The sequence below is a fragment of the Stomoxys calcitrans genome, chromosome 4 (genome assembly GCF_963082655.1).
Source record: "Stomoxys calcitrans chromosome 4, idStoCalc2.1, whole genome shotgun sequence".
Taxonomy (NCBI): domain Eukaryota; kingdom Metazoa; phylum Arthropoda; class Insecta; order Diptera; family Muscidae; genus Stomoxys; species Stomoxys calcitrans.
Genome location: NC_081555.1, coordinates 148,915,937 through 148,940,908, shown reverse-complemented (window position 1 = coordinate 148,940,908; position 24,972 = coordinate 148,915,937). Strand labels below are relative to the sequence as shown.

At 38.4% G+C, this 24,972-nt stretch overlaps 1 protein-coding gene across 2 annotated transcripts in view; it reads left to right on the top strand.

The window, feature by feature from the left end:
- Nucleotides 1-24,972, top strand: part of LOC106090293 (uncharacterized) — a 139,328-nt gene that overhangs the window by 9,935 nt on the left and 104,421 nt on the right. For both annotated transcript variants that reach the window (XM_059368321.1, XM_059368322.1), the window contains exon 2: nucleotides 15,098-15,126. The gene's annotated coding sequence lies outside the window, so the exon portion shown is untranslated. The remainder of the gene's footprint in view (nucleotides 1-15,097; nucleotides 15,127-24,972) is intronic.

The following is a 24,972-nucleotide window of genomic DNA, read 5'->3' as shown; positions in this document are numbered from 1 at the left end:
GTTAAACCCAATCTTGAAAATTCATAAATTCTCTCTAAACAGTGCCGAGCACACTAACACATTTTCAAATCTTTCCATGGGATTATTATATTGTGCACGTATACAATAATGCGTGAATGTAATTGACCATCGCTGCTTTAACAACAACAAACCAGTGCACCCTATGTACAAGGTATGAGTCGATCAAAAACGAAAGACTTAAGAAACAAGCATCACTCATACATTTTCCATCTACAATCAAATAAAGGCACCCTGTATGAGAAGCTTAACCAACAAACCCAACCCCCATTTCCATATCAGTCAATGCACATGCAATCGCAGTCATTCATAGACTAGTATTTGCCCGTTGAGGTTTTTAGATAAATATCATTCATCTTTTGCAAGAAGTTCAAAACAAGCCACAAATCCCAAGACGAAGGAAAAACAAAGACAAGCAAAACCTCTAGCAGAACAAAAACCAAATCTATAACGTGTGAATAAAATCAAGCAAAAATACATGGCATAGCAAAAAAAACTCACTTAAACCACAAACTTAAAAGACAAAAATTTATATAAACAAAAAATATTTATTTGCAATTGTAAAAATGGCAAAAAGCAAATCAAAATACCAACCCAAAAAAATGACATAAATAACCGTAGGAGAAAACCAAGGAGTGCAAAACGCTGGTAACAAAACCCACGGACATAAATCCAAACAATTAAAGTTATAGCAATAATCGAAAATAAAAATTACAATTTGAGCCGGTTACACAGACGCAATAATGAATGATAAATGGGTTCGCACGCTATTTAAAATACTATGCTAAGAAATAAATGCGGCAACGATTGTCGATTGAAGGCTTCCAAATAAGAAAAACAATTAGGTGGCAATAAAATGTCTCATAAAACTGTACACAAAGAGAACAACAAAGATACGACCTGTTAACAATTTTATACAAAACACCTTTAAACTTGTAAGAAAAAACAAGTAAAAAGGCATTAAGTTCGGCCGGACCGTACTTTGGATACCCACCATCCTTGGGTATATATGTAAACCACCTTTCATCAAAATCCGGTGTATATTGCATTCCTTATATCCCATAGCAGTTATATCGAAATATGTTCCGATTTGGACCAAATACTAATCGGTACAATTCATTGTTCAATTGTGTATAACAAAATATCGGCCTTTTTTGTAGCTATATCTAAAATTAGACAGATCTGAACCATATACGCCACAGATGTCGAAAAGACCAACATAAGTCACTGTGCCGATTTTCAGTGAAAGCGGATTATAAATGCGCCTTTTATGGGTCCAAAACCTTAAATCGAGAGATCGGTCTATATGGCAGCTATATCCAAATCTGAACCGATCTGGGCCAAATTGACGAAGGATATCGAAGGCCCTAACACAACTCACTGTCCCAAATTTCAGCAAAATCGGATAATAAATGTAGCTTTTATGGGCCCAAAACCCTAAATCGGAGGATCGGTCTATATGGCAGCTATACCCAAATCTGGACCTATCTGTGCCAAACTAACGAAGGATATTGAGAGGCCGAACACAACTCACTGTTCCAAATTTCAGCAAAATCGGATAATAAATGTGGCTTTTATGGGCCAAAGACCCTAAATCGGAGGATCGGTCTATATGGCAGCTATACCCAAATCTGAACCGATCTGGGCCAAATTAACAAAGGATATCCAATTGCCTAACACAATTCACTGTCCCAAATTTCAGCAAAATCGGATAATAAATGCAGCTTTTATGGGCCTAAGACCCTAAATCGGAGGATCGGTCTATATGGCAGCTATATCCAAATCTGAACCGATCTAAGCCACATGGACAAAGGATGTCGAAGGCCCTAACACAACTCACTGTCCCAAATTTCAGCAAAATCGGATAGTAAATGTGGCTTTTATGGGCCTAGGACCCTAAATCGAAGGATCGGTCTATATGGCAGCTATACCCAAATCTGGACCGATCTGGGCCAAATTGACGAAGGATGTTGAAGGACCTTACATAACTCACTGTCCCAAATTTCAGCAAAATTTTTTAATAAATGAGGCTTTTATGGGCCTAAGGCTCTAAATCGGAGGATCGGTCTATATGACAGCTATATCCAAATCTGAACCGATCTGGGCCAAATTGACGAAGGATGGCAAAGGCCCTAACACAACTCACTGTCCCAAATTTCGGCAAAGTCGGATAATAAATGTGGCTTTTAGGGACCTAAGACCCTAAATCGGAAGATCGGTCTATATGGCAGCTATACCCAAATCTGAACCGATCTGGGCCAAATTGACGAAGGATGTTGAATTACGTTACACAACTCACTTTCCCAAATTTCAGCAAAATCTTCTAATAAATAAGGCTTTTATGGGCCTAAGACCCTAAATCGGAGGATCGGTCTATATGACAGCTATGTCCAAATCTGAACCGATCTGAGCCAAATTGACGAAGGATGTCAAAGGCCCTAACACAACTCACTGTCACAAATTTCAGCAAAATCGGATAATAAATGTAGCTTTTAATGGCCCAAAACCCTAAATCGGAGGATCGGTCTATATGGGGGCTATATTAAGATATAGTCCGATATAGCCCATCTTCGAACTTAACCTGGTAATGGACAAAAAAAGAATCTGTGCAAAGTTCAGCTCAATATCTCAATTTTTGAAGACTGTAGCGTGATTTCAACAGACAGACGGACGGACATGGCTAGATCGTCTTAGATTTTTACACGGATCAAGAATATACCCTATAAAGGGTCGGAAATGGATATTTCGATGTGTTGCAAACGGAATGACAAAATGAATATACCCCCATTTGGACTAAGAATAGAAAATTGCATACAACATTAGATTCAAAACCAAACTCAAAGTTAAAGGAGTGGTTATCCAAAGCAAGTCTGGCTAATGTTTCGTAAACAATTCCATTCATACGTTTTAACTAACTTTCAATTAGTGTAAGAAATAAAACTAAATTGTGGCCACAGATGGTCTGAACTAATCTATAATTTGGCATTACTTTTCAAATAGTTTTTGTTTTTATGAAACCTAAAAAGCCAAAAATAGTTTTTTAAAATAACCTCAGTCTGATATTACCAAAAAAAAAACCTAGCCCAGCAAACCACGAAACTGTGCCAATTTCATATCGGAACCAAAGAAATCTCAAAGTGATTGTAATTCGTTAAAAACAAAAACTACAGGCAACTGTTATAACAACTGTTAAAAGTCCAAATATGGATTTGTGTTAATAATCGACTTCATTTCAACAAAAACCAAAGCAGAAAATCGAAAGTATCGTTAAGTAATTCGTTCATGGCTTACACACTTTGCAGCACGTTGCGATAATAGCTTTGGAAATAGATTGTGGTAGTTATACTCCACACTGTGGTACAGAGCATTAAAGTTTCCTTCATTATTACAATAATTAAAAATAAAAACAAATAAAAACGTGTGAAGTTCGGCAGTGACGAACTTTGAATACCCACCACCTTAGTAGACCCACAGGCTTAGTAGACAACACGGGAGTGAGAGCAAAAACAACAAAGGACATGTTGAGGCTTTTGATGAAGACCCATTTTCCACAGGATACGAAGGGACTCGCGGAGACACCGGAATCTTGGAATAATGACGTTGATCGAAGGTTTATAATAACGGTATTTGTGGTGAAGGAATCCTTGAGGAGCTTCAAACCATTTAAGTCACCCGGACCTGATGGAATATTTCAGGCGTTACTGCAGAAAGAGGCAGACTATCTGGCGCCTCGTCTGGTCAAAATTTTCACAGCGTGCCTTTCATATACTCCGAAAGCCTGGCAGGAGGCAAGGGTGGTGTTTATACCCAAGCCCGGCAAGGCAAGTTATGTGACACCTAAGGCCTACAGACCCTTACGTCCTTTCTACTCAAAACTATGGAACGTATTGTGGACACTATGATAAAGAGTATAACATCCAACGAACTGCTCAAATACAAACAGCATGCCTATGTCAAGGGAAGGTCGGTGATGATTGCCCTGCACGAAGTTATGCATAAAATAGAAGAATACTTCGATGCCAAAACGTACACCCTGGCGGTATGCATTGACATCGAGGGGGCTTTTAACAATGTGCAGACCATCACACTGATCCAATCCTTAGACCAGTACCGGGCGGACCTGGTCCTTAGAGACTGGATAAACCATATGCTAAGGAACAGGTGGATAAATTGTGTGTCCCATAGCATAAATATAAGGGAGAAAGTGGCACAGGGCACGCCACAGGGGGCATTTTATGGCCACTCCTATGGGTGACCACCATATAAGACCTATTACGGATGCTGACTGAGAAGGGATTTGAACCCTTCTGCTACGCAGACGATGTTAAAATACTTCTAAGTGGTAAGAATCCGAACGATCTATGCAGAAGGGCTAAAGGGTCTTGCATATGGCATATGACTGGGCTAGACCCAGAGGTCTCAATGTTAACCCAGAAAAGACTGAAATATGCCTGTTCATGAGGAAGACGAAGGTGGGCTAATTTAACCCACCACGTTTCCTCAATAAGACGATTTCGATATCTGCGAATGCAAATGCAAATTTTGCCCATGTACATTCCACTAAGGAACAGGGGCAAACTTCTCACATATCAATGAGTGCAGTCCGATTCAAGTTTAAGATCAACGATGAGGGGCCTCCTTTTTATAGCCGAGTCCAAACGGCGTGCCAAAGTGCGACACCTCTTTGGAGAGAAGTTTTACATGGCATAGTACCTCACAAATGTTGCCAGCATTAGGAGGGGAAAACCACCGCTGAAATTTTTATTTCTGTTGGTCACGCCAGGATTCGAACCCAGGCATTCATCGTCATTGGCGGACATACTAACCTCTACGCTACGGTGGCCTCCGTCTGAATCCCATATGATCTTTATTGGTCTACAAGTTTAAGTTTGGATGTAAGGCGTACTCCATTCTTAGAATACTTCATTTCAGCCCAATATTTACATGATATATGATTTAGGGGTGTTTTCGGGGATGAGGTGGTCCCTCAGACACTTGACCCTGAAAAAATATCAGCATCGTGCTCTTCTCCCAAATACCATTTATTTAAACCCCATATTGCCATTGGTTTTGAAGGGAGTTTACAGGATTAGGCGTCCTCCAAACACATGGCCCCAAAATAATGATTGCCCAAAAAGTAATTGCGGATTTTTCATATAGTCGGCGTTGACAAATTTTTTCACAGCTTGTGACTCTGTAATTGCATTCTCTCTTCTGTCAGTTATAAGCTGTTAATTTTAGCTTGCTTTAGAAAAAAAGTGTAAAAAAAGTATATTTGATTAAAGTTCATTCTAAGTTTTATTAAAAATGCATTAACTTTCTTTAAAAAAAACCGCAATTACTTTTTGGGCAACCCAATAGGTTATCAAATTCGTTTTCTAATCTCAAATACCTTTCATTTGAGCCACATATTGCCATGGTGGAAAAATGTTTACCCTTGGAGGGTGTTTTGGGGAAGAGGTGATGCCCTAAAAACATGGTCCTACATTTGGATATCAAATTCGTATTCTACTCCCAAATACGTTTATTTGAGCCCCATATTGCGATGGTCAGTAAAAAATTGCTGCTTGTGGGGAAGTTTGAGAAAGGGGTTGACCTCCAGAAAATTGGCCCCGAAAGTAGGGAACAATTTTTGCTGTACCGCACAATACCTTCCATTTAAGCTCCACATTGACATGGTCGGTAAATATGTTCGATTTAGGGGAGTTTTGGGGATAGGGGTGGTCCGCCAAACACTAAGCCCGGAAAATATGTCAGTAACGTGCTCTATTCTCATATATCTATATATCATTTATTTAAACCCCATATTGCTATTGTCCTCAAAATTGGATATCAAATTCGTTTTCTAATCTCATTTAAACTCCTTATTGCAAAAGTCAGCAAATATGTTCGGTTTGGAGTATTGGCCCTAAAAACTATAAATATTTAGTTCCACTCTCTTTAAGACCCAAATTGTCTTGGTGAGCAAATATGTCCTATTTGGGGGTTGTTATGGTGGTGGGACGTCCCCTAGACAGTTGGTTCCTAATGTTGATATCAGATACGTGGTCTACTCCCAAATACCTTTCATTTGAGCCACATATTTCCATAGTCGGCAAACATGACCGACTTTAGGGATATTTTGGGGTATGGGCGGCCAGTCAGTGATTTGGCCTTGAATATATGTATATATCGGATTCATATTCTACCCTAAAAACCCTCTTATTTGAGCCTCATATTGCAATAGTCAGAAAATAGTTCCTAGTTGGGTGGTGTTGGGGGGGTGGAGTGGCCCCATAGACACTTTTCCCGAATATTGATATCTGATTCGTGCTTTACTCCCAAAGACCTTTCATTTGAGCCCCATATTGCTATGGTCCCATATTGTCGTGATTGATCTAAATAAATGTTTGGTAGGTTTTTGGGCGGGGCGGCCCCCCTAGGTACCCCATCCGAAATTTGAATACCAAATTTTTATTTACTATATGAGAGCACAGGAAATTTCGCTTTAATCGCACCACCCATCTCCGAGATCTGGTGTTTCTGAAAATTAGGGTAAGGAGGAGGGTCCGCCCCCCCTTCAGATATCAAAAAATGTAGTACTCTATTTTCATCATGGGATCATTATGCACCATCTGTGAAAATTTCAAGAAAATCGGAAGATACATTTATGTGGCAGCTATATCATGTTATGAACCGATCTAAACATACTTGGCACAAATATTGAAAGTTGTTCTAAAAGACCACGTTCAAAATTTCTATCAAATCGGGTGGCAATTGCGCCATCTAGAGGCTCAAGAAGTCAAATCTGAAAATCGGTTTATATGGCAACTATATCAGGAAGTAAGGCAAAAATTTAACTTGTATGGTCAAAGATGGTCTCATGCCATGCCCAATCAATTTCTTGCTCTCTTGCAAAAAAATTAAATTTTTTAAACATATTCACCACACAGTATAGTTCAACATTGGTCCTTGGCTCCTTGAAAGTAGCTCGTCCCAAAACAAATGTACCATGCATTTTAACATTTAGCACGAATAATTCACGATCTGTATCTAATGAATGCGGTTTTGTAAAAGAATCTCTTCATTATTCGCACATGAAAAATAATGAAATGGAATTTCATTGAAAAATCATAACAAAATCCATTCACGCAGGTTATAGATCGATCAACTCAGACCAATCTGGCACAGTTTTTGGAAGTCATAACAAAATGCAACATTCAAATTTTCTGCCAAATCGGAAAAGAATTGCTACCTCTAGATGCTCAAGAATTCAAAACGGGATATCAATTTATATGTCAGCTATATCAAAACATGGTCCGATTTGGCCCATTTATAATCCCAACCGAGCTACACTACAGGTTGCGTCAGAAAAACTTTTTTGCTCCCGAGCGGTAGGTTGGGCGGGGAGAGGATCGGAGGAGGCGCATCTAGAACGGGACGTCCCCAAGATTGTTTCTCTCTCCAGTCAGTTGCCTTCACACTCCGGCCTAATGAGCAGCGTGCCCCTGCCGTCGAGAGCTTCTTTTCTAACAGTCGCTCACTTGTTGCTGCGTAAAGTACCTCCAACGCTCGCTTTGAAATTTCTCCTCACAGACTCGTTTGCGGCTGCAATACGATTCTTTATGGGAATGTTGAAGGTCGAATGAGATATTTTGTTCAACAATATGTTGAACATTTTAAAGTGGAGTCGACTATACAATTGTTTGTTCTTTTGTTAGTAACCCATTAGCCTCAAAATTGTTTTGCACGCCTATGGCATGTCTTAAACCGCAGTCCAAAGCTTCGTAAATTTTCACAATTTTTTTCATTTTCTGAAAACCAGATGCAGCAGATGATCAATTTCCTCTTCAATAGCAATCCGATTTTAATATTCACTTATGAGCAAAAGTAGACAGGCGCCCAATTTCCTGTTAAAGCATCAAAAATTAATTTATTATTTATGAAGCGAAGCCGAGCAATTTTAACTTCAGAGCATCAATATACGAAAATATTTATAAAAGGAAATAAAAATGTTGCGTTCTGATGGCAAATTATTCATATATAACCCACATATGCTATGCTAATGTCTACCAAGAAAAAATGTACCACAATAACACCCTAAAAAACGACCCACTTTTTAAACGCAGACTAAAATAAAACGAATTTGTGAACAGTGGCCATGATATTTAGTGCATATTAATGAAGCATGAAGAACGGTAACCAAGAGCTAATAAAATTCAGATTAGAGAAAACGTAAAAGAAAGTTTGGCGTCAACAATATTTTGTATTCAAATAAATAACTCAAATATGCACAGTTAGAGATAGGAGTATAAATTGAGATAAGATATTTGACATGTACCGCAATCAAATGTTATATAGGGAAGGGATAAAAAAAATTTTAGGTCAAACAAGTAAAAAGGCGTTAAGTTCGGCCGGGCCGAACTTTGGATACCCACCACCTCGGGAATATATGTAAAGCACCTTTCATCAAAATTCGTTGAAAATTGCATACCTTATTTCCCATAGCAGATATATATCGAAATATGTTCCGATTTGGACCAAATACTTATAAGTACAAGTCATTGTTCAATTGTGTATAACATAATATTGGTCTGTCTTTTTAATAGCTATATCTAAAAACAAACCGATCTGAACCATATACAATATGGATGTCGAAATGCCTAACATAAGTCAATGTGTGGGCCAAGACTTTAAATCGAGATATCTGTCTATATGGTATCCAAATCTTGATCGATCTAGACCAAATTGCAAAAATATGCGGATGGGCTTAACCTAACGCTCTGTCCCAAATTTCGGCAACATCGGAAAATAAATGCGCCTTTTATAGGCTAAAAGCATTAAATCGAAAGATTGGTCTATATGGCAGCTATATCCAAATCTGGACCGATCTGAGTGAAATTGAAGAAAGATGTCGAAGGGCCTAACACAACTCGCTGTTCCAAATTGCGGCGACATCGGACAATAAATGCCCTTTTTATGGCCCCAAAACCTGAAACCGAGAGCTTGGTCTATATGGCAGCTATATCCAAATCTAAACCGATCACTGTCCCCAATCTCGGCGACATTGGACAATAAATGCGCTTTTTATGGGCCCAAAACCTAAAATCGAGATATCGGTCTATATGGCAGCTATATCCAAATCTAGATCAATCTAGACCAAATTGAAGAAGGATGTCGAAGGGCCTAAGACAACGCACTGACCCAAATTTCAGCAAAATCGGATAATAAATGTGGCTTTTATGGGCCTAAGACTCTAAATCGGAGGATCGGTCTATATGGCAGCTATATCCAAATCTGAACCGATCTGAGACAAATTGACAAAGGATGTCAAAGGGTCCAAGACAACTCACTGTCTCAAATTTCAGCAAAATCGGATAATAAATGTGGCTTTTATGGGCCTAAGACCCTAAATCGGAGGATCGGTCTATATGGCAGCTATATCCAAATCTGAACCGATCTGAGACAAATTGACGAAGGATGTCAAAGGGACTAAGACAACTCACTGTCTCAAATATCAGCAAAATCGAATAATAAATATGGCTTTTATGGGCCTCAGACCTTAAATCGGAGGATCGGTCTATATGGCAGCTATATCCCAATCTGAACCGATCTTAGCCAAATTGACGAATGATGTCGAAGGGTCTAAGACAACTCACTGTCTCAAATTTCAGCAAAATCGGATAATAAATGTGGCTTTTATGGGCCTAAGACCCTAAATCGGAGGATCGGTCTATATGGCAGCTATATCCAAATCTGAACCGATCTGAACCAAATTGGCGAAGGATGTCAAAGGGTCCAAGACAACTCACTGTCTCAAATGTCAGCAAAATCGGATAATAAATGTGGCTTTTATGGGCCTAAGACCTTAAATCGGAGGATCGGTCTATATGGCAGCTATATCCAAATCTGGACCGATCTGGGCCAAATTTCAGAAAGACATCTAGGGGTCTAACGAAATTCACTGTCCCAAATTTAGGCAAAATCGGATAATAAATGTGGCTTTTATTGGCCTAAGACCCTAAATCGGCGGATCGGTCTATATGGCAGCTATATCCAAATTTGGACCGATCTGAACCAAATTGACGAGGGATCTCGAAGGGCTCAACGCAACTCACTGTCCCAAATTTCAGCAAAATCGGATAATAAATGTGGCTTTTATGGGCCTAAGACCATAAATCGGGGGATCGGTCTATATGGCAGCTATATCCAAATTTGGACCGATTTGGAACAAATTGACGAAGGATGTCGAAGGGCTCAACGCAACTCACTGTCCCAAATTTCAGCAAAATCGGATAATAAATGTGGCTTTTATGGGCCTAAGACCATAAATCGGAGGATCGGTATATACGGCAGCTATATCCAAATCTGGACCGATCTGGGCCAAATTGACGAAGAATGTTAAAGGGCCTAACACAACTCACTGTGCCAAATTCCATCCAAATCGGATATAAAATGTGGCTTTTATGGGCCTAAGACCCTAAATCTGAGGATCGGTCTATATGGCAGCTATATCCAAATTTGGACCGATCTGAGCCAAATTGACGAAGGATGTCGAAGGGCCTAACACAACTCACTGTGCCAAATTCCATCCAAATCGGATATAAAATGTGGCTTTTATGGGCCTTAGACCCTAAATCGGCGGATCGGTCTATATGGGGGCTATATCAAGATATAGTCCGATATAGCCCATCTTCGAACTTAACCTGCTTATGGACAAAAAAAAAGAATCTGTGCAAAATTTCAGCTCAATATCTCAATTTTTAAAGACTGTAGCGTGATTTCAAAAGACAGACGGACGGACATGTCTAGATCGTCTTAGATTTTCACGCAGATCAAGAATATATATACTTTATAGGGTCGGAAATGGACATTTCGATGTGTTGCAAACGGAATGACAAAATGAATATACCCCCATCCTTCGGTGGTGGGTATAAAAATAACTGCCTACCTCAAATATAATTACGAAATCGAAAAACGTGCGAGTTCAAAACTCGCAAAAGTCATTGTAATAATCATGCAGTAGAAACAAATCAATTTTTTAAACGCAATTTTACAATTTTGCAATTGCAAACAAAAAACACACACACACAGAAAAACTGCAGCAATGGTGGCTAGTATAGCATCTACTCACGTGTGTATGTGTGAATGTGTTTGTGTAACTAATTTTTCAAAAAGGTAAAAAAACATACTCCAGCAGCCCCATTTGGCAACGCACATTTTGCACCGAATGTACGATAAGATTGGATCTCCTTTACAATGAACATGGTAATGGTGGTGCTTTTTTCTCGAGCCATGTTTTAAGCCGATTTATGATGAATTGGCTAAAGTTACAGCCATGATGTGTATGAATTGAAGATCATTAATTTTATTAGGTTTTCATTAAGTCGACTTGTTTTATATGTTTACTTAAAAGGCACATACACTCGTTGGGCCTTCTTAAGACCCAAAAGCATTGTTGGGGAGTTTTTCTGTTTTTTTTTGCAAATAACCTGGGGTTATTTTCATTATGTGGCACAGGTCAATTACAGTTGTAATTAAGTATTATTTAATTTTTTTTTAAAAAAGTCAATATGCGATTACACAACAACTGAGCTTTACAAATTAAGTCAATTGCCTGAAGTGTTGGGTATATTTCAACAATTGTGTAATACGCAACTGCGTCGACTATTCATCATCCAAATAAAGTATTAAAGCATTTTCATTTGTTTCCAAGTGAGTTTGGATGGATTTGGATTAAAAAAATTTGCTTTTAAACATAGGTTCTTTTGAATGTTTCTTAAGCATAAAACAAAAGACTTAAGCAACAAACTTTTTTTGAATCATTAAGTCTTAATGATTTAATCACCACTGGGTATTTTTTAGCTGCGGGTACAACTCAAACGAGCGTAAGAGTGTTTTCTTTCATTTTTCAAGTGAAGTGCCATAAAATTTTTATAAAATTTATAGATTGGGTGACTTTTCAAAAGCTTTAAACAAAAGACTTAAGCAACAAACTTTGTTATTTAATTCTGTCTTAATGGTTGTATCAAATCAAATCTTTATCTTCAATTTCAATAAACACATTTCTTAAACAAGTTTCATAACAAATTTTTAAAAACAGCTTCAAAGGATGCTATTCATTCGGTTGGCAACACAGAACGAACATTTATGAATAAATTAAGTATTTTTCATACACATCACTGAAGGATAAAGGTTTATTTATTTGATCATTGGTCTTGCAACACATCGAATATTAATTTCTGATCCTATAAAAATCGTAAAAATCTAAGACGATCTAGCAATGCCCGTCCGTCTGTCAGTTGAAATCATCCCACAGTCTTGGTCTGGATCGGACTATATCTTAACATAACCCCCATATAGACCCATCTCCTGATTTTAGTTTTTAGGTCCACAAAAGTCGCATTTATTAACCGATTTAACTGAATTTCTCCTCAATCGGTATGGAGCATTGAGTTCATTAAGTTGCACAAAGGGACCCAATATTCGTGCCTCCTATGGTTTAGATCGGACTATATCTTAACATAGCCCTCATAAAGACGAATTCCCAGTTTTAATCTCTTAGGCCCATAAAAAGCACTTTTATTGCCCAATTTCGCTACAGTGAACTGAACTCTTGGATTCTGCTAAAAATTTATACCAAAAAAAAATTTTGTTGAAGAGCATAATTTTATTCTACATACCACCCTTCCGCCAAACCAGCAAAATCGGACAAAAATTGCGGCTTGAAAGAGCTTAAGAAGTCAAATTGGGAGATCGGATTATATGGGAGCAATAACAGGTTATAGGCCGATTTGGACCGCACTTAGCATAGCTGTTGGAAGTTATAACAAAGCAATATATGCAAAATCTCAGCCATATCGGACAAAAATTGCGACTTGTAAGGGTTCAGGAAGTCAAATCGGGAGATCGTTTTATACGGGAGTTATATAAGGTTATAGACCGATTGCGACCATACTTGACACAGTTGTTGGAAGTCGAACAAATGGACCGTACTTGGCAAACTTGTTGGAAGTCGTAACAAAACGCTACATGCATTTTCAGCCAAATCGGACAAAAATTGCAGCATGAAAGGGCTTAAGAAGTCAAATCGGGAGATCGGTTAAAATGGGAGCTATATCATCTTATAGTTCGATTTGGACCGTACTAGGTACAGTTATTGAAATAACAGAACACTACATGAAAAATTTCAGCCAAATCGGGCAAAAATTGCGGCTTGCCAGGGCTCAAAAAGTCAAATCTGGAGATCGGGTTATATGGAAGCTTTATCCGATTTAGACCGTACATTACACAGTTGTTGGTAATCATAACAGAACACTACGTGCAAAATTTCAGTCAAATCGGACAAAAATTGCGGCTTCCAGGGGCTAAAGGAGTCAAATCGGGAGATCACTCTATATAAGAGCTATATTTAAATCTGAACCGATATGGCCCATTTGCAATCTCCAACGACCAATGTCAATATAAAGTATAAGTGCAAAATTTCAAGCGGCTAGCTTTGCGTTCGACCGCTATCATGATTTCGACAGACGCACAGAATATAGCTATACCGACTCAGAACGTCGAGACGATATGGGGTCGCACATCAATATTTCGAGGTTTTGCAAACGGAATGACTAGATTAGTAAACCCCCATCCTATGGTGGTGGGTATAAAAACTAACGAGCAGTGAGTTGGGCGATGAGTTGGGCGATGAGTTGGGCGATGAGTTGGACGATGAGTTGGGCGGTGAGTTGGGCGGTGAGTTGGGCGATGAGTTGGGCGATGAGTTGGACGATGAGTTGGGCGGTGAGTTAGGCGATGAGTTGGGCGGTGAGGAGGTTGAGAGAGGGCGCATTTTCCGTCGTACTCTGGTATAGGGAACCTCGGGCATTTGCCATCGAGAGCTTAATTTTTAACGGTCGCTCACCTTTTGCTACACAACGTGCTATCCATGCTCGCTTTGAAATTCCTCCTCACAGACTCGTTCCTGGCCTCATTTCGGGAGTGTGGAAGTGCCGCAAAACTCAGAAATGGAATTCAACAGACCATCAGAACTCCGGAAAATATCGAAAAAGCAAGGCCGTCAGTTGTGCGGTCTATGAGAATAACTGGCACCAGTATTCGGCGAAATCTTCATCGAGACCTTTATGGGGTTATTGGAAATCCCTGGTTTATGTCGATGGATCACGGACCATAGCTGCAAAGAGTGGACATAAATTTCAAAATCGACACAATCAGTCTATGCCCAATGGGGGGTCTCCATTTACCCGATGTTATTTTCAAGACTGCATGGAAAAAAATTGCGATATTATATTCTCAAATAAAAAATAAACAACTAAAAGGGTTCTAAGTTCGGCCGGGCCGAATTTTATAAAACCACCACCATGGATTCTGCGAAAAATTTATACAAACAAGGATGTTCGAGAGACCGCCATATATGGAACCTATATCGGGTTAAAGACTGATTCGGACCGTATTTGGCACAGTTGGTGGAAGTCGTAACAGAATACCGAATTCATAATTTCAGCCAAATCGGGCGAAAATTGCGTCTTGTAAGGACTTAAGAAGTCAAATCGGTTAAAATGGGAGCTATACCAGATTACAGACCGATTTGGATTTGGATTGTAAGTCTTTACAGAACACTACATGCTAAATTTCAGCCAAATCGGGCAAAAATTCGGTCCTGCCGAACTTAGCACGCTTTTACTTGTTCTTTCTTGTCACCTACAAAGGGAAGCTATTATCGAATCTTCTTTAGAGCTTCTATCTTCTCTTCCAATAGCTATGTTTAGTGCAATTGATAGGTTAATGCATCAATAAGTTATCTGTATTACTTGACAAACGCGATCCTCGGCAAATGCATTTGAACCCGATAAACTCTAACATTGGTATTCACAAAACTTAATGCAGCTTTAAAGTAAGTTTATCGACAGTTATTCGACATAAAGGAAATCTATCACATAAATCGACTTTAAAGCTGCATTAATTTTTGTGAATACCTGTGTTAGCGTCTATGTGTGAATTTTAAGGTATGCTTAAAATATTTTTTTTATTATTCTTGAATTTTTGAAATAATTATCTTCATACCTAATTAATCCATTTCTATATTTCATTTCAGGTTTATTTCAAATTTCTTAATTAAAAAAGGTAAGTGTTATTAATGCAATCCAATAATGAGGCATCTTCTTAAGCTCCATCAAATGAATTTGAAATAAGTCAGAACACAAAGACAATTCTCTCACAGCTTAATTAAAGAACTTAATTAAAATTTAATTTACGCTGCAATTTCATTGACTATTTTTAAAATGCTCGCAAAATAAATTACAAAATATTTCTAAAACCTGCATCGTTTCTTACGGTATACACAGAAATAATTAGTTTTTATTTCATCTTAATGTACCATTTACTTTCTAACGAAATGCCACCAATTTCGCTTAAAATTGAATAACAGTTTTAGCTGAATAAATTGCAATATTTCCTGTTTGAAACTTACTGTTGGTAAGTTTTTATCGCTTATCTAATAACAATTATAGACACTCATATTTTTGTGCGAACACCAACCAGTTTAAGTGTATGAGAAATTTTGTCAAAATATCATTATGTTCAATGGGTCAAAACTGAATCAATTACAAACAACTTGTGACATAACAAGTACGGTGAAAAATACACCACTTATGAAACCTAAGCTGTTATAACAAATTATAGTCCGATCTGGAACAAACACGCCATGGTCCAGTTCAACACAGTTCACCGTCTTAGACTATAAAACGAGGTGAGTAGTCTATATGGTAGTTATAACCAAATAAAGTCTGATCTACACCATATTCCGGAAACTTACTTATTTCAAAAAAAAAAAACAAGTAAAAGCGTGCTAATTTCGGCCGGGCCGAATCTTATATACCCTCTACTATGGATCGCATTTGTCGAGTTCTTTTCCCGGCATCTCTTCTTAGGCAAAAAAAAGGATATATGAAAAGATTTGCTCTGCTATTAGAGCTAGACCTGGAGACCTGTGTAAAATGTCAGCCAATTCGAATAAGAATTGCGCTCTTTGTGAGCTCAAAAAGTAAAATAGAAAGATCGATTTATATGTGAGCTGTATCGGGCTATGGACCGATTCAGACCATAATAAACACGTATGTTGATGGTCATGAAAGAATCCGTCGTACAAAATTTCAGGCAAATCGGATAATAATTGCGACCTCTAGAGGCTCAAGAAGTCAAGACCCTAGATCGGTTTATATGGCAGCTATATCAAAACATGGACCGATATGGCCCATTTACAATACCAACCGACCTACACTAATAAGAAGTATTTGTGCAAAATTTCAAGCGGCTAGCTTTACTCCTTCGGAAGTTAGCGTGCTTTCGACAGACAGGCGGACGGACGGACGGACAGACGGACGGACATGGCTAGATCGGCATAAAATTTCACGACGATCAAGAATATATATACTTTATGGGGTCTCAGACGAATATTTCGAGTAGTTACAATCAGAATGACGAAATTAGTATACCACCCATCTTATGGTGGAGGGTATAAAAATCACGAGTGGTGAGTTGGACAGGAGCGGAGTTGTCTCCAAGTTTAGTTCTCTCCTCGGTCAATTGCGTGCGCCAGTGAGCCTTCGCCGTCGAGAACTTCTTTTCTAACGGTCACTCACTTCTTGCTAAGCAACGTGCCTTGCGCACATTGTTAACTCGTGAGATACTCCTGAAATGAGTTATCCCACGAGTTAACAATGTGCGGAAGACACGTTGCTTAGCAAGAAGTGAGTGACCGTTAGAAAAGAAGCTCTCGACGGCGGAGGCCCACTGGCAATTGACCGAGGAGAGGACTAAACTTGGAGACATCTCCGCTCCTGTCCAACTCACCGCTCGGGATTTTTTTTGTCGCTAAGCCCAGAAATGCACTTTAACGGACCATAAGAACTCCAAAGAGTATGGCAGTCAGTTGTGCGTTCTCACCAAGGTTTGGCTGGAAAACACGCAGCTGCTATGGGAATTTTAACACCACTGTTTAAAGAATTCTCCATCAATTCCTTAAATTTCATCCCTCTGAATTCACTGTTGTGCAGGAATTTTCTGAACACGCGATTTTGTTGCCGTTCCAACTACATGTGAAATGCTGATTGACAACCTGCCTGAAGACGCTGTAGTTTTTTCCAGTGACGAGGCTCACTTTTCCGCAAAACATGCGATAAGAGTGGTGTAAATCCTAAAGAACACCTCTGAACCAATTTTGATGAACCTCGGCCGATGTTTTCAGATGGGTTATTAAACAATCCGTATCATATTTCGGGCAAATATGTTCAAACTGTAATAACTGCGGTTGACAAATGACAACATTACTGGAAATTACCCAAAATCTAACAAACATGTGACTCTAGAAGTGAAAATCGGGCGATATACATATATGGCACATATATCTAAATCTGAACCGATTTCTACGAAATTCACCAGTAATATTAAGAGTCATAAGGATATCCTTCCAGCCAAATTTCGAGAGAATCGGTTAGCAAATGACCATTTTACTGCAATATTTCTCAAAATCGTATTAACATATATATGAGAGCTATATCTAAATCTGAACCGATTTCGAACAAACTTCCCAGATATTGTGGTTGTTGTCGAGGAAAGCGCTGTTCACAATTTTGGCAAGAGTGGGCAATTATTGCGCTTGGCTCTAGGAGTGAAAATAGGGCGATATACATATATGGGAGCTATATCTAAATGAGAACCGATTTCTATGAAATTTACCAGTAATGCCGAGGGTCAAGAGGATTGTGAAATTTCGGATCGGTTATCAAATGATCATTTTATTGCATTATTACTATACATCGGACGAATATATATCCAAATCGGACGAAACTATATCCAAATTTGAACCGATTTTTTCCAGAGGTCACAGAGGATCTTATCCTCATCCGTATCGGATACGGGATCGGTTTACAAGGGAGCTATCAGGTTATGAACCGACCTGACCATAAGTCAAAATAAATCATCTCGTACACAGTTTCAGCCAAATCGAATAATCGGTTCGGGAGATCGGTTTTTATGGTAGCTATATGAGTTTATGAACCGATTTAGATCATACATAGTTGATCGAAGCCAAAACAAAACTCTTCATACAAAATTTCAGCCAAATCGGAAATCGAAATGCGACCTCTAGAGGCTCAAGTAGTCAAGATCGGTTTATATGGGAGCTATATCAAGTTATATTTCATCCAAATTTGATAGGAATTACGCCCTCTAGAGGCTCAAGATATCAAATCGGGAGATCAGCTTATATGGCAGCTATATCAGGTTATGGGCTGATCTAAACCATACTCAACATAGTTATTGGAAGTGAGAACAAAACTCTTCAGACAAAGTTAAACCAAATCGGACATAAATTATGCCCTATAGAGGCTCAAGAAGTCAAGTTCCGAGATCGGTTTATATGGGAGCTATGTCAAGTTATGAACCGATTTTGAGCATATTAAACACAGTCGTTGGAAGTCATAACAAAACACCAAATGTAAATTTTCAGACAATCAGGATAAGAATTGAGCCTTCTAGAGGCTCAAGCAAAACACCTAATTTAAAATTTCAGATAAATAGGATAAGAATTGAGCCTTCTAGGGGCTCAAGCAATCATGAATGACGAAATTAGTATGCCTCCATCTTATGGTGGAGGGTATAACAAATTAAACCTTGTTTAGTTCGGCCGTGCCGAACTTTGGATACCCACCACCATGGATATATTAATCATCCTATTTTCTTATAACTCCACTACCATATCCATAGTTATATCTAAATAGAAGCTGGTCTGGATCCTATTTTATTTAGGTCCCGAGAGCTCTTATTCAAGTCACAGTTTCAGCGAAATCGTGCAACAATTCTGTTTTCTATGGGATTAAGACGCAAAATTAGAAGATCGGTCTATATGACAGCCATATATTTAAAGTCGGATCTGATTCATATTTGGGTCATATGGCGGAAGGCTTAAAAAAAACTCCCTATTCCAAATTTCAACAAAATCGGGTAATAAATGCAGATTTTATGGACTTCAGACCCTCTATCGACAGATCAGTCTATATGGCAGCTATATCTAAATATAGTCCGATCTGAACCATGTTTGGGTCGGATGTTGGGGAAACTAAAAGCAACTCACTGATTCAATTTTCAGCGAAATGGGGGAATAAGTCCGCTTTTTCTGGACTTCAGGCCCCTAATCGACAGATCGGTCTATATGGCAGCTATCTTGTATATAAATTTCAATTTGGGTTTGTTTGTTTGTTCCGTATAGACTCAAAAACGGCTGAACCGATTTTCTTGAAATTTTCACAGATTGTGTAGGTTGATCTGGAAAGAAAAATAGGCTATATAATTTTTTGATATCGAGAGGGGGGGCGGACCCTCCCCCTTACCCCAAAAGTACTACCCAAAAATAAAAATGGACCGATCGGGATAATATGGGATTCAAATTAAAGGTATTCAAGAGTAGAGTACGAATTTCATAAAAAAAATTTGGGTCCAAGTACATGGGGGGCCGTCCCCGCCCCAAAACCCCTTAAAATAGGTTTATTTGACGATCATGACAATATGGGACTCAAATGAAAGGTATTCGGGAGTAGATTACGAATATGGTCAGGAATTAGGAATAAGCTTTATAATTTTTTGATAACGGAAGGGGGCGGACCCTCTATCGTTACCCTAAAAGCACCACCCAAAATCAAAAGTGAACCGATAAGGACAATATGGGTATCAAATGAAAAGTATGCGGGAGTAGATAACGAATCTGGCATACAAATTCATGTCAAAGTATAGGGGGTCACCCAACCACCAACGAAAATGCCCAAAATTGGCACATTAGCCAGTCACGTATATATGGGACTCGGTTTGTTCGTTCCGTATAGACTGAAAAACGGCAGAAACGATTTTCTCGAAATTTTCGCTTATTGTGTAGGTTGGTCTGAAAGGAAAAATAGGCTATATAATTTTTCGGTATCGGAGGGGTGACGGACCCTCCCCCTTATGCCAAAAACACAACCCAAAATCAAAAATGGACAGAGACAATATGGGTATCAAATGAAAGATATTGGAGAGTATAATACGAATATGGTATTAAAATTTGAGTCTTAGTACCCATCGGGCTATTCCCCCTGAAATGAAAGGTATTCGGGAGTAGATTTACCCCAAAAACGCCACCCATAGCCGAGAGCAACCCCAAAACCCAGCCCCCAGCAACAGCATAGTTTTGCGAGTATTTTATTGTCACTTCATTTGGCATCCACCTCTTAATTTTCTACAATCTCAACGCCTACCAAGTCTTATATGCAGCTGTACCAAATCTCAATGGGTTTGGCTGCCAAGGTGCTTATTTTCTTAATTTCTAATCAACGCAACTTATATTGAGTTTAAATTGACTATAATTAAGCACCCCATAGCATTGGTTTAATACCATTCAGTTAATATACGTACGCCTTTGATCATTGCCTTTACAAATGTAGATATATAATTATGAGTTATCACAGTTTGAAATTAATTACAATTGGTTTGTGTGCACTACAAAAGGCGAAAGAGTATGTTCAGAATGTTATTACATATTTTGATTGGCATCAATAGACATTCAAAAGAAATAATTTGCTTTGATTAATCGAACCCTTTTCAAACAACAAAGCCTAAAACCTAATAATAACAAAACAAATTATCCATGACCCTAACTGACCTTTATCCAAAGGTTTCAGCTTCCAACCCGACTCAAACCTATCCTCCATTATTGATTGTTCACCTTCCTATAGTGTAACACACAATAGGTGAGCTTTGGATCCATACAACCAACGCTTCATAGAAAACACCTCACTTATAGGTGGTTAATTTAATTTGCTACAAAACCATTCATTAAACTGTGATTGCGTTTTACATGTCTGGTGCGAGCATTCATGTTTTTGTTTTCCTTCTTACAACATTGTCTCAAGCCAAGTTTGTAAAAATGGCTGTTAATGTGTGTATGTAGCAAAACCAAATGAACCAACCAAAACCCCTGATATGGAGACTGCTCCTATTCCTCTATTAAGAAAATTGTGGCTTTATCATTTGATTCTTTAGAGCTGTTTTGCCCGCCGACATGATGCCTTAGTTTTTTCCTTCTTCTCTTCTCAATTCCCAGCATATGTCCATCCATTCATTCAGTTTCGTTACTTTTGAATCTGGTTGACCTTGCCACTTGGCGTATATGCCACTTACAGCCGGTCGGTCTTATATGAGCATAATCACATGCTGGGCCTGCAGCCGTCCATGGGTCCGTCCGTTCGTTTATTCGCCGTCTTGGTTTCACGGCATCGCGTGTTGGCAGCAAAATATTCCAATGCAAGCAAGATTTTAGAATGAAATGATGCAGTTATTTATACAAAGTTGAAGCCCGTTCACGTGGCGGGTAGATACATTGAATACAACAGCATCAACTAATTGCGTAATTGCCATGGTGTTGACCTTCTTCTTTGAATTCTATAGAAATCTTTATTTAGATCTTAGGTAATTCATTAATTGATGAATATTTAGCAATAAATTTAATCAACAGATGCAGAAATCGATTACAAATGGTTTACCGAAATTTGTTATATGCGATTACAAAAACATTTTGGTATTCTAGAAGCTCAAGAAGTTAAACATGAACCTACTACCTGTGCAAAATAACCAGCTCAAGAGCTATATCAGGTTTTACGCCTATGCAGACCATACTTAGCACAAATTCTTGAGGTCATAGTAGAAGTTATTGTGCAAAATTTCAGCCAAAGCGGATAAGAATTGCGATAGATCGGTTTATATGGGAGTTATTATGGGAATTATGGGATTATGGGAAATTTAATCCGAACTCTAATTGCAAAATATCAGCCTGATCAGATAGAAATTGCAGCTCCTAGGAACTTAAGAAATCAAATCGGAAAATCTGCTTATATGAGAACCACACAATATTATAGACAGATTGGCAAGATTGTTGAATCAATCGGATCATAACTGCGGATTATAGGAGCTCAAGCATCCAAATCGAAGGGCCACTTTATAAGTGAGTTATATCCAAATCTGAACCAACCAAAACAACCTATTTCAATAACAAGTAAAAGTGTGTGTCCACCATGAATCGCATTTGTCAAGTTCTTTGAATGACATTTGAATGAATGACAAACCAGTAAGGAAAGGAAAAGTCGGACGGTGCCGACTATATAATACCCTACACCACCTAGTGTATGCAATACTTTTTATACCCACCACCGAAGGATGGGGTATATTCATTTTGTCATTCCGTTTGCAACACATCGAAATATCCATTTCCGACCATATATAGTATGGTTGCCCAAAAAGTAATTGCGGATTTTTCCCTGCGGATTTTTCCCTACACCACCTAGTGTATGCAATACTTTTTATACCCACCACCAAAGGATGGGGGTATATTCATTTTGTCATTCCGTTTGCAACACATCGAAATATCCATTTCCGACCATATATAGTATAGTTGCCCAAAAAGTAATTGCGGATTTTTCATATAGTCGGCGTTGACAAATTTTTTCACAGCTTGTGACTCGGTAATTGCATTCTTTCTTCTGTCAGTTATCAGCTGTTACTTTTAGCTTGCTTTTGAAAAAAAGTGTAAAAAAAGTGTATTTGATTAAAGTTCATTCTAAGTTTTATTAAAAATGCATTTACTTTCTTTTAAAAAATCCGCAATTACTTTTTGGGCAACCCAATATATATACTCTTGATCAGCGTAAAAATCTAAGACGATCTAGACATGTCCGTCCTTTGCACAGATTCTTTTTTGTCCATAAACAGGTAGGATGGGCTATATCGGAATATATCTTGATATAGCCCACATATAGACCGATCCGCCGATTTAGGGTCTTAGGCCCATAAAAGCGACATTTATTGTCTGATTTTGCTGAAATTTGGGACAGTGAGTTGCGTTAGGCGCTTCGACATCATTTATCAATTTGGCTCATATCGGTCAAAATTTGGATATAGCTGCCATATAGACCGATCCTCCGATTTAGGGTCTTACGCCCATAAAAGCCACATTTATTATCCGATTTCGCCGAAATTTGGCCCAGATCAGTCCAGATTTGGATATAGCTGCCATATAGACCAATCCTCCAATTTAGGGTCTTAGGCCAATAAAAGCCACATTTATTATCCGATTTTGCTGAAATTTGTGACAGTGAGTTGTGTTAGGCCCTTCGACATCTTTCGTCAATTTGGCTCAGATCGGTACAGATTTGGATATAGCTGTCTATAGATCGATCCTCCGAGTTAGGGTCTTAGTCTAGATCGATCAAGATTTGCATATAGCTGCCATATAGACCGATATCTCGATTTAAAGTATTGGCCTCAAAAAAAGGCGCATTTATAATCGACATCCATGTTGTATGTGATTTAGATCGGTTTATTTTTGGATACTGCTACTAAAAATACCAATATTTTTGTTATACACAATTGAACAATGACTTGTACCTATTAGTATTTGGTCCAAATCGGATCATATTTCAATATAACTGCTATGGACATAAGGTGTGGAATTTTCAGCGGATTTTGATGAAAGGTGGTTTACATATTGGGTTGCCCAAAAAGTAATTGCGGATTTTTTAAAAGAAAGTAAATGCATTTTTAATAAAACTTAGAATGAACTTTAATCAAATATACTTTTTTATACTTTTTTTCTAAAGCAAGCTAAAAGTAACAGCTGATAACTGACAGAAGAAAGAATGCAATTACAGAGTCACAAGCTGTGAAAAAATTTGTCAACGCCGACTATATGAAAAATCCGCAATTACTTTTTGGGCAACCCAATATATACCCGAGGTGGTGGGTATCCAAATTTCGGCCCGGCCGAACTTAATGCCTTTTTTACTTGTTGCAGTTCAAGAAGTCAAATCCCGGGATCGGTTTGTATGGGTTTAAAGACCGATTGGGATTTTACTCAGAAGTGGTGTTAGAAGTAAGAATGAAAGTCCTTGTGCCAAATCAGATGAAATTTGAGGTCTTTAGGGGCTTAAGAAAACCAAACTGGGGATCCTTTTAAATATGGGCTATATCCAAAGATGAACAGACAAAGCCCATTGGTTAGACGATATTCAACAAAAAGGTTAAGATGGGTACCAGAACTCGCTGTGCCAAATTTCATGAAAATAGTATGAAAAATGCTCCTTTTATAGGCTCATTACACTATATCGGGAGATCGGTCTATATGGCAGCTATATCCAAATATGTTCCAATCTGGATCACATTAGACAGGAATGGTTAGGGTTTTACCAGAACTTATTGTGCCAAATTTCATGGAATTCGGGTAACAAATGGATATTTTATGGCCTCAATACCCTATATCGGGAGATCGGGGCGATCGGTCTATATGGCAGCTATATCCAAATATAATCCGATCTGAACCACACTTCACAGAAATGGGTAGGGGTCTACCAGTACTCACTTTGCCAATTTTCATTGAAATTGGATGAAAAATTACCAATTTATTGTCTCAAGACTGGAAATCGGTCTATATAGCGGCTATAAATAACTAAAATCTGATTTTATGAGATCAGAAGGTCAGCTTTATATACCAAGAATACGAAATCATCAACAATTGTTTGGAAAATGTTTTTTACCCAAGATATCGGCAAAATTATAAATACCCAGATTTTAAGTACAAATGGATAAATACCCGGGTATTTACCCAATTTACCGGGTAAATACCTTTTGGGTATTTACTGATCGCCCGTTTCTACCCATTTGCAATCTACCTACATCTATCAATCCTGTGGCAGCCGGTTGGTTGTTCGTACCGGATTGACCCGATGGAGTTTGTCATCAGCAAGGGCTGCCGTCTCAGTGTATAACACACTGCTAAAACAACAACAACAACCTACATAGATAAGAAGTATCTGTGCAAAATTTCAGGTAGATATCTTTATTCGTAATTCGGACAGACTCAGAATGTCAAGACCAACAATAATATATATATAA